The sequence below is a fragment of the Ammospiza caudacuta genome, chromosome 7 (genome assembly GCF_027887145.1).
Source record: "Ammospiza caudacuta isolate bAmmCau1 chromosome 7, bAmmCau1.pri, whole genome shotgun sequence".
In the NCBI taxonomy this organism is placed as follows: Eukaryota; Metazoa; Chordata; class Aves; order Passeriformes; family Passerellidae; genus Ammospiza; species Ammospiza caudacuta.
The window spans coordinates 41946638-41959373 of record NC_080599.1 but is presented as its reverse complement, the minus strand read 5'-3'; the positions used below and the strand labels follow the sequence as shown (position 1 = coordinate 41959373).

The following is a 12736-nucleotide window of genomic DNA, read 5'->3' as shown; positions in this document are numbered from 1 at the left end:
CAGTTGTCAATATATTAACATTTTAAACTCCATCACTAATCTTTTTATGAAGTGTCTTAATTATTAAGAAGACTTACATTAAATACTACTTAACAAATCCAGCTGATTCCCTTCAGTCACATTTGACTTCAAGTCAGACTTCAAATGTCAAAAAGGTTGTGAGGTTGCTGTTGCCTACAATAAAAATTTCATCAGTCCATCTTTAACCACATGTGGACACATAACAGGATTTTATTCTGTCATTATTTATGTGGTAGTATTTATGTATTTATGATGTAGTATTTAAAATGTGCTATTTAAAATTTTAATTTAGAAGTTTACTGGGGCAGTTAACCCAGTAAAGTGCCCAGCCCATCCTTGCATAATTAGAGAATTTTGAAAATCTGTATGTGCTGTCTTTAAATATATTACTTTGGGTTTCCTGTGGCCTGATCCTATTTTGCTGAGGTTAATGGAAGTTCTGCCTCTGATGTCAATAGGAGAATTAAACTTTAGGAAGCTGCTGCAAACTGAAACTGTTTTTACAGGAGTTATAGTTAGCACATTAATTTAAAGGGTAATTTTAATTGCTTATATGCATTTGGGGTATGTAGGTAAATATATCCATGAAAATGTAGCATTGTTTAATTTTTTGTGTTACATACATGTGTGCTACCAGATTTTTAGCTTAAATCTATTACTGGCCTTCAGACCTACAGAGCACTGTTAAACACCATATGTAGAAAAGGCATTTGGCAGGATAAACTATAGTTTTCTGCATGGTTTATGTGAGAGGTGATGGTAATGCCAAAACTACTCCAGTGTCTTGTAAAATGAGCTTTTTATAAAAAGTTACATCCCTCAGGGTAGAATACTGACTGCCAGTTACTGGATAAATATTAAATTCAGTTATTTAAATCCTGTGATTACGTTATGTATAAAGTGCAAATGATGCAGTGAATAATAAAGACTATTTTTTTAAGGTGTGTCTCTGAAGGTTCAGACAATAGTTTGGTATTTTTAAACATACTTGAGTGCTATTTTATAATAGTTATGTGGGGTTTTTGCATTTTTGTATCAGAAAACAGCTTAAGAAATGAATCATGGCCAAGCTGGGAAATTTACTTTATTGTGCTAAACTTCTCAGCAATGAAAAAAGATCAGTAGCAGTCATCAAATTATTTGTGAAGTATTATGAGTCATTGCATGATGGTTTAATTCCAGTTTTTGAACAATGGAATTAATTATATTTTTAAATTAAAATGTTTATTCAGTTCAAAGGTAATGTTCATACTTTACATACTTTGGTAATAATAGAATATGATAGAAGCAGGTGCTGTTTGAAATACTGTATTTATTTACATTATAGCATGATGAGGCTGTGATGTTGCTTTGCATATTCAGACGCTTCCAAAACACAAGTGTGAATGAAATTAATACCTTCATTTACTTCCTCATGATCACAATGTATTAGGAAGAGTGAGAGTAATATTGTGTACACTTCATATGTAAATTCACTTCATCTTTTGTTCTATGTCAGCCAAGTAATTGCTTAGAGTACCTTGACTGGTCAAAGCAAATTAACTGATTCTGGATAACTTATGAAATTGTTGATAATAATGAAATCTATCCCACCCTATTGTCCACACAGCAGGATACAGCATTTATAATATTGTTTTGATGCTCTTTGAGTACCACCTTAAATAGAATATCCTATTGAAATTGCCTTTTTCAAAGAACAGATGGTAAAACTGACCCCACCTGCAGTACTGCCCCCAGCCCTGGGGTCCCCCCAAGAAGAAATACAGGAACCTGCTGGAGGGGCCCAGAGGAGGCCATGGAGATGCTCCAGGGGCTCCTTTGCGATGGACACAGGCTGGCAATACTGGGCTTGCCTGGCCTGGAGGAGAGAAGGCTCTGAGGAGACTTTTGTGGCCTCTCAGGATGTGAAGGGGGCCTATAAAAAAGGTGGAGAAAGACTTTTTACCAAGGTCTGTGGGGACAGGGCAGGGAGAAAGGGGTCTAAACTGAGATTTAGGTGGGCTATGAGGAAGAAATTGTTTACAATGAGGCTGGGGAGGCACAGGTTGCCCAGAGAAGCTGTGGCTGCCCCATCCCTGGAAGTGTTCAAGGCCTGGTTGGATGGGGCTCTGAGCACCCTGGGATAGTGGATGGTGGGTCTGTCCTAGGCAGGGGAGTTGCAACAAAATTATATTTATGACCCCTTCCAACCCAAGCTATTCTATGATTCTAAAATAGACGTTGTATTAAATATTTTTTAATGTGGGATTTTCGTTTTTTGGCTGCATTCTCTGCTTTCTTGAAAGGTCTGGTTGATAGAAAGAAAATACCTGTTTTTCAATGACTGTTTTATATTGTAGAAATGGAAGTAAACAGATTTCAGAATAGAGAAGGGGTATTAAACTTGTAGAAATCAGGAAAAAATATTAATACATGCAGAAGAAATGCTACTTAAAGTGGTTTCATTTTAGTAACTGCTATAATTATTGTATTAAATAACATGGAAAAGTATGAATTTGTTTGAGACAGAGGTGTGTTTTCATGTAGTCTGAAAACCAATGTCCAGCTTGCTGTTTTGAAGTGCCATGCTTTCAAAAAAAATAATGAAAAATAGAATTGGGCACTGGGATTTCTTTTTAATCCATTCTGTTGTTGAGAGGCAAAATAAGCTATTTTTGCCATTCCTGACAGTTATTTATCTTTTTCAGAGACTTTCAGTGAGTTTCAATGAGAAAGCAGCAATCCATTCTAACACTGCAATTTGCTCAATATAAGAAACATTTTCTTTCTATGTAGAAATGTCCTTACAAAAAAGGCATTAATTCTTGTCCAGTCCTATAGGCACAGAAAGCAGATTATTCCTTTTTTCTTTGACTAAATGGAAAGCTGCTATCATATCTTTCCTTGGCCTTTCCCTCCTCAGGTTAAATAACTGCTATTTTTTTCAATGGTTCCTTAGTGCTCACATTTTCCTAATTTTCTCTCATTCTTTATTTCCTCTGGCCTATCTCCAGCTGTTTTTATTTCCTCTGGCCTATCTCCAGCTGTTTTCTGCCTTTCTTGATTGGCAGTGGTCCAAGGTGAACATGATACCCAGATAAGCTGGTGCCAATCCTGTGTGGAGTTTATTACAGGACATGCCTTGCAATCTATTTACTTCTGCAATGTTACAGTCCAATCTTTTTCACAATAGCATGGTACTGTTGACTTCTGTAAAACTTGTGAACCCTTATATTGTCCAGGTTCTTTTCTGAAGGAGGTGAACCAGTGCAGCTGGTGCCTGGCACTTTACTTACCCTTAATGAATCTATTACTAGGGAAAAAAAAATCATTGCTGTGAAATAAATGCAATTACTGAAAATGAAGAAAGGGGCCTCAGCCCTTTATCTTATTAATAACTGACAGAAGAGTAAAGAAGGTGGAGAATTATCAACTTACAAGTATGTGAGGAATTTGTGCTTCCCATAGTTCAAGTTCCCATAGTTAATGTTCTGCCTGTAATCTTACTTGTTATCTTTATTAATATTTAAGAATCTATACAGCCAAAAGAAACTTTTTACATTGATTTATCATTAGCATGAAAGAAAATGATAAAAATTCAGATTTCTTGCATACCAAGCCATACTTTTTCGATAATTTAAGTTTTTGCAAGAAACATGAGTTAGTTTCAGTGAAAAATGGAAGCACAGCTACCTATACACAGTGCAAATTTAAATGTATACATCTGAAATATATATATTTGGTCAGTTGTAATTGTGTTTCCTAATATTCATTAATTTCGCAGTTTCATCAGTTTCGCAGCAATGCACAACTGTACAAATGTTTACCTCTCATCCCACCCTCTGTTCTGTCAAAATGGGAATTTTGCACAACATAGTGCTCTGGGTTAAAGGATGTATTAATTTCTGCTATGCAAAAAAGTCCTTCCTGATTAAGGAGGGCCCAGATTTTGATATGAACATGTTCCTCAAAGAATCTGGCATTTCGTACTCAAGGTGAGTTGGTATTTCAGACATTTTATCTAAAGGACTTAAAAGTTTAGCCATCTGCCTCTACTGTCTTGTGTTGCCTTCGTGCTTGTGATTCCTGATGGCATCCATTAAGTCAGCAGCCTATTCTGTATTGTGGCTAAGAGCTGTTTTATCTGCTTAGTCATTTTAACTGTAAGAGATGTTACCTCCAGAGCTGGAAGCCGCTTGTTTTTCCGGGAGCTTACATATCTGCAATAACTTTGCTTCTGCACGAGGTCACAAATTTTTAATGAATTTAACATGATGCATGAGAAGCTTTTTCTATGTATTTTGCAAAGTGAACAAAGAAAACATAAACTGAATTACTCAGCTCTTACAAAGCCCCACCTTTCTTCTCATTGTGCCAAGGCTGTTTGCAGGATGTATCCTCCAGTTGCCTTCCTGGCTCCATCACAGAGGTGGGCTCTTGTTGTTCTCCAGCTTTTGCCTCCCTGGGCTGTCCATGGAGAGAACTGGCAGATGAAAACCTTGGGCTGACTCTGCCAGGTGTGGCTTTGCTGCAGAAGAATGCAGGGGAGGTTCAGATGTTCCTTTTGCCCGGTGTCACTGGGCTGCAGTCCCCAGGGATGGGTTGGTTGGTGGCTCTGGCGTGCTCGGGGCCGCACCCCAGCCCTGCCTGGCCTGGGATGGAGAGGGAATATGGGAGGGAGCTGGAGTCAGGCTGCAGACTGTGATGTGCTGTGAGCATGGTTAAAAGCCCCAAGCTCGACAGTTTCTGCTGCTTGTGGCTCAAATTGCTTGTTTTATAATTACTTTTGAGAATTGAAGGAGCAGTGTTGGCTCGCAGAGGTTTGTAAATCTCAGCATTTACACTGTTAAATACAGGGGCTTTTAATAAGGCTTTGAAAATATATATTTTGGCTTGTTAATCAAATATAATGCTGTTTAACTGTTAAAAAATACTGTGTTTCTTGAAATTAGAAATGAAGCTGCTGTCTGCTTTTATTCTCATTTCAACCAAAAAGTGGAACTCCGCCAAGAGTCATTAAATCTTCTATCCTTTGGATGAATTCTTATTTTTTTTATGAAAAAATGTTATGATTGGGTAATTTCTGTATTGTGGTTTATGTTCAAAAGATTGTAATTAAAGTTTTGTAAAATTTTAGATTCAATCTCAATTACTGTAAGCCTCAAATTATGGTAACTGCTGTACCACCACCTTGCAATGAAAATGATTCACAAACATTGGTTTGTCTTTTCCTGCAGCAGGTTTGTAAAATATTTTGCATTAGAAACCTGATAAAAAAATTCAGTGCTGACGGATTGCAAATGATATTAATCAGTTGGAAAAAGTTAAAACTTACAATGTATTAAGAGATCTCATATGACTGAGAAGTACCCTCGTATCATTTTTGTTAAGGTTTTAAATATCCTTCTATATTTCAAAAATAGGATAATGTACTTATAAAACACTTTGCACAACACTCAAAATTGCAATAAGTGATTGTAATTCCGCTGATCTCATTGTAACCACTTAGAGGCGTGAAATAGGCCATTGAGCTTTACCATGAAAGATATCTTCTGAACAAAAGCACAGATAATATAGGATGGATTGCCCTTTGGGGCTGCTTCTGTCCCAGTTGTTAAGACTTGACATGTAACTTTAGACAGCTAAAATTAGGGGTGATTATTCTTAGTTGTAATTCGTAAAATATTGTACAATTTGATTTGCAAAGCATTTTCTGAAATAGAAATTTTTGTTTGATAAAACTTAAAAATGAGAACTAAGACAACACATACGATGATATTGTTAAGTATCATGCTCAAAGGAAAACTGAAATCCAACCTAAGAAATAGTTGTATTTTTGCCATCTAACATAGAATTGTAGTGTGCTTGCAAAATTATTAAACAATCTGACCCTCTGTGTGTTTGTGTTTAAGTGAACAGAAAAACCCTTCTTCCCCCTGATTTCAGCAGCACTGTGATGATACCCTAGAACAGGAATAAGGCAATACAGGCAAGTGTCATAATGGCACCTCAGTAGAAATAGAAAGTGCAAAAGCTGTGTAAGGATTCTTTCTTCCAGTGCAAACACTTTTAGTAGTAGGCTAAACTGTGTTTTGGAGCAAAAATAGTTGGTATTCCAAATTTCCTGTTTTATAATCTCATGTATATCTAGAATCACTAAGTCAGGTGGAACTGTTTTGTCTTTCATTTTTACTAGGATGCTCATCTGTAAAGTAGAAACAAAGGAATGAAAGTCTTTGCGTTATTTCAGTAATGATGTCTGTTTTCTGCCTGCTTTTGGGGCATCAAGGTGTATCTGATTAATGAAACATTTTAGTGATTTCCTTATTTTTGACAGTAATTTATGTCGCATTTCAAAGGAAGGCATGAAGTGGTTATTGCTGCCAGTAGGGATAATTTAGGAAATATTTCCCATTTCTGAACATGCCTGTTTCCTGTTCAGAGCAGTTTTACTCTACCAGAGTATCAATACCTTTGGACTACTGCAAGTTAAAAGTCAGAAAAAAGTAAGAGCAAAAGATTGATTTTAATTTTTCTATGTGTTTTAATGATGACAGTAGGCATAGATTAATGGATGTAGCATGCACAGAGTGCTATCAGTTAACATATATGACATTACTCAGATGTCTCAAACTCCGGAAAAAGCACGTGAATGATTTATGGAATTGATATTAATCTCTTTCCAGTAAATGCATTACTAAAGTTACATGGGAAATTGATGTTGCTGCTGTAATGCCAAATTAATTTCTTTCTTGCTAGGTCAGCATTGCAAATGGAACTAAATATTAACCTTTTAAATATCTAAACAGATATAGTATGGAAGGCATTTTTACAAATGGGGAGTGCTTGATGTCAGTGTGATGCCAGCCAACACATATGGCATTAGTCAGATAGCATAACTTGTGGAAAATAGATATTAATGACCTATGGAACTAAAGAAAATGCAGAAAGTATTACTCTAACAATGAAAGCAAAGAGTTAGGATGATAATTGCAGTTGTTGTGACAATTATGATTTTTACAGTCAATTTACCATCTGATTCTCACACAACCTTCTTCAGGACCAGTCCTCTCCTCCCTGTTCCCAAGTGTTTGTATCTCCTCAGCTGGTATTCAAGCACATGTGTTGATTTGCTCTTTAACTGACCTGAGAGGGACCAGAATAAGCAACTGGAAACAAAATCAGAAATGTCTGTGATGAGATATTGTAAGCTCACAGCAGATTTTTAACAATCTCAGTATAAGAAACAACTAAATACAGTATAGATCCCTAGTCTAGAAAAAAGGCAACTGAGGAATAATATATTAAATGTCTGTAAAATCATGATTTCTAGTTAAAATATCAGTGTTTCCCTGTCTGTTCTCTTTGTACAAAATACTAAGGGCCATCAAATGAAACTAGAAGTTAATATGTTGAAAGCAAACAAAGGAGAATGATTCCTTACATGTTGTTTAATTAAACTGTGGAACTTCTTCCTGCAGAACATTGTGGATGCTAAAACTTGACATGTGTCATGCTTTCAATAAAAAAACAAACTGACAAGCCCAGGAAAGAAAGATCAGTTGAGAGCTACTAAACACTGACACCATTTCTGGCTCAGAAGGTTCATCAACTGTGCCTTGTAAATTAGGGAATTATACTGGGAGGTATCTTCCAATGATTGCTGTTTTTCTTCTGCTCCTCTATAGGGATCCATTTCTGGCAGTTACTGAGCTGGACCTTGATCTCACCTGATAGATACATGTGATTAACAATGGTTTATCACTGTTAGTACATTTAATAATGTTGTGTTATTTTCTAAAAACAGATTTGAGGTTATAGTTGCAAGCCAAAATTAACATCATGCAAAAGTATACTTTGATCAAATAATAGGAAGGAAAATCTTACAGTTCTTGTTTCTATTCAAATTTTTTTCTAAGGAGGACAGTGGCTGAAGGTGGTGTTGTCCAGCAACAGACCTGATGCAGATCTGTTCTTAAGATTTTGCACATTCCTGATACTAGATTCCCATCCGATTTTAAAGTTTTCATGGGATTTTTGTAAGCTTCTTCTATGACAGAGAAGGAATTAAAAAGACCCTCAACAACAAAGATACTTTCTATAAAGATGACAAAGTAGTTTTTGAGAATAAGCAAAAGTATTTTCCTACATATCAGGTTCTGAGATAAATTTTCCAGTTTCCATTTTTCTGGCTCTGTTCAAAATTTTCCATCTGGAAAAATGATAGAGGGAAATACAAGAAAGAATAGCAATGTCCCTGCCAGTGTGAAGGAACATTACATTACACTGAAGAAATATCCTTATCTGAATGTACAATCACTGAAATAAATGCAGCTGTGTTTATTTCAGCATAATCAGATATATTTGAATATAAAATCATTGACATAAATGCAGCTGTGTTTATTTCAAACTGCACATGTTAATATGAACATGAATGTGACATCAGGAATGTATAGAGGTATGTACATATAGTGACAGAATAGAAGGTTGGGACAGTTAAAAGTGTGAAGGGAAAATGTCTAGATGAGTTTGTGCTGTACCTAAAGATTTTTTAACACCATTGGAAGTCACTAATGAGGAGATGCAAAATTCTTCTCATATAGAATCCCTGGATTTGAATATATCTGTGGTTACTCTATAGAATAACAGGTGACCTCTGCCTCAGTTACTGACTAAGGAAATAATTGCTTTGAATAATTGCTTCTTAAAATAGAGAATCGCATTAGTTTTGAGTGATTGGTAGGTCCAGGTCAATCTCTTCTGATGGATGCAGTGCAGACCTTAACTGTACCTTAGGTTTTTATCTGATTTTGAGCCTTTAAAGGAGCTGCCAACCACCCTTCCCAAATTTCATCTTGCTGGGTTCTCAAACCCAGGGAAAATACAATGTAGAGCAGTGCCAGTGGAAAAATTCTGGAGTTGTTTATTTTGCCAGGAATGCTGCTCCTTGCTATTTCCTGAAAGTAGTAAAGTACTCTGCCTTCACTGTCCTGTTTGTATGCTTAACCTCTGTCTTTTGAAATCAGAGCCCTTCAGAACTAGAAGAAGTTGAAGTGTTCTTTACTCTGCTTATGCAGATGGTGCTATATAGACTATCACAGCGAGTGGCTGTACTCAGAATAAAAGAAAAAGTAGCACCTGAACAGTAAATATTTGGGAGCTAAGAGGTATTGGAAAGGCTTTATTTTCATCTTGGGAGAACTTTGAAATATTCTGCTTCACTAAATAGTGGTATTTTGTTCAGTTAGTTCAGTAACCTGTAATATTATCCCTGTTTTGCAGAAGACAGGAACACAAAAGCCCTGGTTCTTGTCTGCCTAGTGCCTTTTGTAGTGAATTTCAGCTGTGTGAAATGAGTGCAAAATGGCTGAGAAACGTTGAGAGTGCTTTGCATCAGATGTATGTGAGCCAAATTCAGACTGAAATGTAGGAAATTTCATATCTTGTACTATGTCTACCAGAGTTGATCAAACAGGGATGCTGTAAAGAATAGGGGAACAGAAGGAAGGGGACTAAAGCAGAGAAGAACCATTAGAAATGTTCCTGTGAGCCCCTGCCCTTGAAGCGCCCCTGGCCTCGGGCACAGCGGTGCTGAGCTGCTCCTTCTCTGCCGCTGTGTGACCCAACATGTGGTGGTACTATTCCTGGCTCAGGACAGGGCTCAGGCAGCACCAGCTGGGAGAACAATGATCCTTGTACTTCCTGCCCAGCCCCAGATACAGGAATACCTTTCACAGAATCCCAGGATGGTGGGAAGGGACCACAGCGTGTCACCTTGTCCCACCTTCCTGCTCAAGCACATGGCACAGGGTTGTGTGCACACAGTTCTGGAATATTTCCAGTGAGGGAGATTCCACACCCCGTCTGGGCATCCTTTTCCACTGCTCAGTCACTGCACAGGAAAATTCTTCCTCGTGTCCAGGTGGAATTTCCTGTGCATCAGTTTCTGCCTGATCCTCTTGTGCCATTGCTGGGCAGCACCGAGCAGAGCCTGGTCCTGCCTCTGATCCCTCCCTGCAGACACTGACAGGCAGATGAGGGCCCCTCTCAGTCACGTCTTCCCAGGGTTGAACAGGCCCAGCTCCCTCACCCTTTCCTTGTAAATCCTGCCCTTTGTGTGGTCATGTTTGATTTTTCCCAGTGGGCTGAAGACACTGGCACAAGCTGGCCAGAGGGGCTGTGGAATCTCCATCCACAGAGGTGTTCAAAACCTGGGCAGATGCAGCTCAGGGCAGCCTCCTGATGCTGATCCTCTTGTAGGACTAGACCATCTCCAGAAATCCCTAAGAGATCACTTACAAGATTAATATTTTATCTTTTTGTCCAGAAATTAGAATACACTTCAGATAGATTCTGTTCTTGTTGTTCTTTAAATCACTTAAAAATTCTCAACTGCCTGCTGTTCCAAAGTTAACAAGCCAAATTAAGATCTTTGCTTGTTTGAGCTGCCACTCTAATGCAAGAAGAGACAAAATGCTGTGAAATAAACAGTGGTCTGTACTTTTGAAAGAATACTGGCTGGAAAACATACTTCAGAAGAGGTGTTTCATAAACAAAAAGTGTTTTTATTCTTGGATGGATACTATCTGATTTCAGGAGAAAATATTTTGGAATTTTTTTTGCTCAGCCTAACAAGAATTTGGATACAAGTTATTAGGTGGGAAGCACATTGTTTTGGATACATGCAGAGCTTCATTTTGCATTTATCGATGCTATTTAGTAACCTAATTGCCTTCTAGGTTCAGCCTTTAGCATGCTAATTTTGATTTAGTGTTTGTATTTCTGAAAACAAACTGGGAACAAACCATAAATTATCACTGTGTGTTCTTTAGACAGCTACTGGAATTCCAGTATCTACTACAATAACATAATGTGAAGGTAAATTACCATAATATATTAAGGGTTATTATTATGTTCTAACAGTTTCTGGTGGAATCACATCTCTTTTTTCTCATCTGAAACTGTAGCTTTTTCATAAGAAGAATAATTTATTCTGTTTAAAAAAAAATGGTTTGAGTGTTTATTGTTGCTACTGTATTATGTTATGAATAATTCATTTTAGTAGCCTTTTTTAGGATTGTGAGTGAATGTCATATTTCTGATGTGAAAAACTTTTAAGCCTATGTCATGCATGCAATATAAAATATGGAGAGCTAAGGAATAATACATCTAGGGTGTTTTCCTTTTCCTTTTAGCATTTTGGTGGTCAGCTTAAGAAATTATGTTCACAGTGAGTTTTTTGAATGATTGACTAAGAATTCTTTTTGACACTTGTGTTCCTTTTTGGTCTTTCTTCTTACTTGCAGTTTTTATTATATTAGGATCCAATTATAGAGGGTTTACATATATATTTCATCTGATGTTAAGTTGTATAATTAAACACCTTCAAAATGCAACATAAAACTGCCCATGTACCTGCGCTGGGCTGATGGCCTCTTGTGTAGGTACAGTTAAATCAGATTGTTTAGCAGTGTTAGCACAGCCAAAAATATCTTGAGATTGGAGGGTGAGTTCACTCTGGAGTTTTGTGCTGTTACAGATCCATTGCTGTCAGAACACGAGAGCTTCGTGCCTGAGCTCGCCGGGGTGATGGATGGCAGCTGTGCTCCTTACTAAAAGTGAAGTTAAAACAAGGATGGGGCAGCAATGTTATAATTAATTTATACTTTTGTCTGAGAAATAAATGCTGATAGCAAGTTGGAACTTGACTTCTGGTTATTACTGTGTGTATTTCAGTGGCCCTTCTGTTTCAGTAGCTTCAGGGTGGTTCTCACTCATCCCAGACACTTCTCATCCTCTTACTTGATTATCTCTGTGCTGTCCTGCCTGTTAGTTCTCTTTACTCTCTGCATTTGTGTAAATGTTATTGCTAAAGTATCTTCATGTTGAGAGAATGTTGAGAGAATGTGGAGCCTCACTCCTTGGGCCTGTACATTAACTGCTGTATCAAATTAAATCTTGCTGTTATCACCTCTAGGACTCCATGTTATCGGTATGCCATTAGCATTTGTTTTGTTTTTCATTATTCCCATCTGTAAGCTCTTCTTTATCCCTTTGGATTTAGTGATCAATTTATTTCCTTTCCTCACATTTGCATTTCATTTACATCAGCAAACATTTTGTCCATTTCATTTTAGTCAAGGTTTCCCATTTTTACAATTTCCTCTACTAGTACCCCTCCTTGAAAGATTTTTGTAAATCTGCCTTTCCAAAATGCTTCCTATTTTTTTCTTCCGAAATGTCTTAATTTATATATATTTAACATTCAAAAGAACTGGGATCCAGAGCTTTGTCCTGATGTTTGTACTTTTTCAGTCTGCGTGCTCTTTTGGACATGAAATGTTTCTTTCCCAAAACTCCAACTTCAGCTGTGAACTCTAAATATTTTCTCTAGGATGGGGGTCTATGTCGACAGATACCAAATCTTCAGTGCCTGGTCCAGAGCAGAAGTCAGAGGAAAAATTTCTGCATAACTAGTTTCTGTTGGTTTTGGGTCAGGCCATCAGCTTGTGAAACTTTCTATGAATGAGTGGTTGTGTGGCAAGTGGGCAAATGCTCTGTCACTCAATTGGCCACAGGTCAGTGAGAGTGGATGCCAGAGGGGTCTGAACTGGTTAGATGGCAGGAAAAGGAGAATATTCTCAGTGATTACAAGGAGTTCAATTAAAAGTGTCTGTCCCATGTATCTGCAGTGTCACAATGACATCTAGATACTTCTTAGGATGTGAATATGTTG

The 12736-nt window shown here is 37.4% G+C and overlaps 1 protein-coding gene across 1 annotated transcript in view; it reads left to right on the top strand.

Annotated features, from left to right (window-relative positions):
* The window catches only part of LOC131559796 (BEN domain-containing protein 5-like), a 558988-nt gene that overhangs the window by 17255 nt on the left and 528997 nt on the right, over nucleotides 1–12736 (top strand). The window lies entirely within an intron of this gene.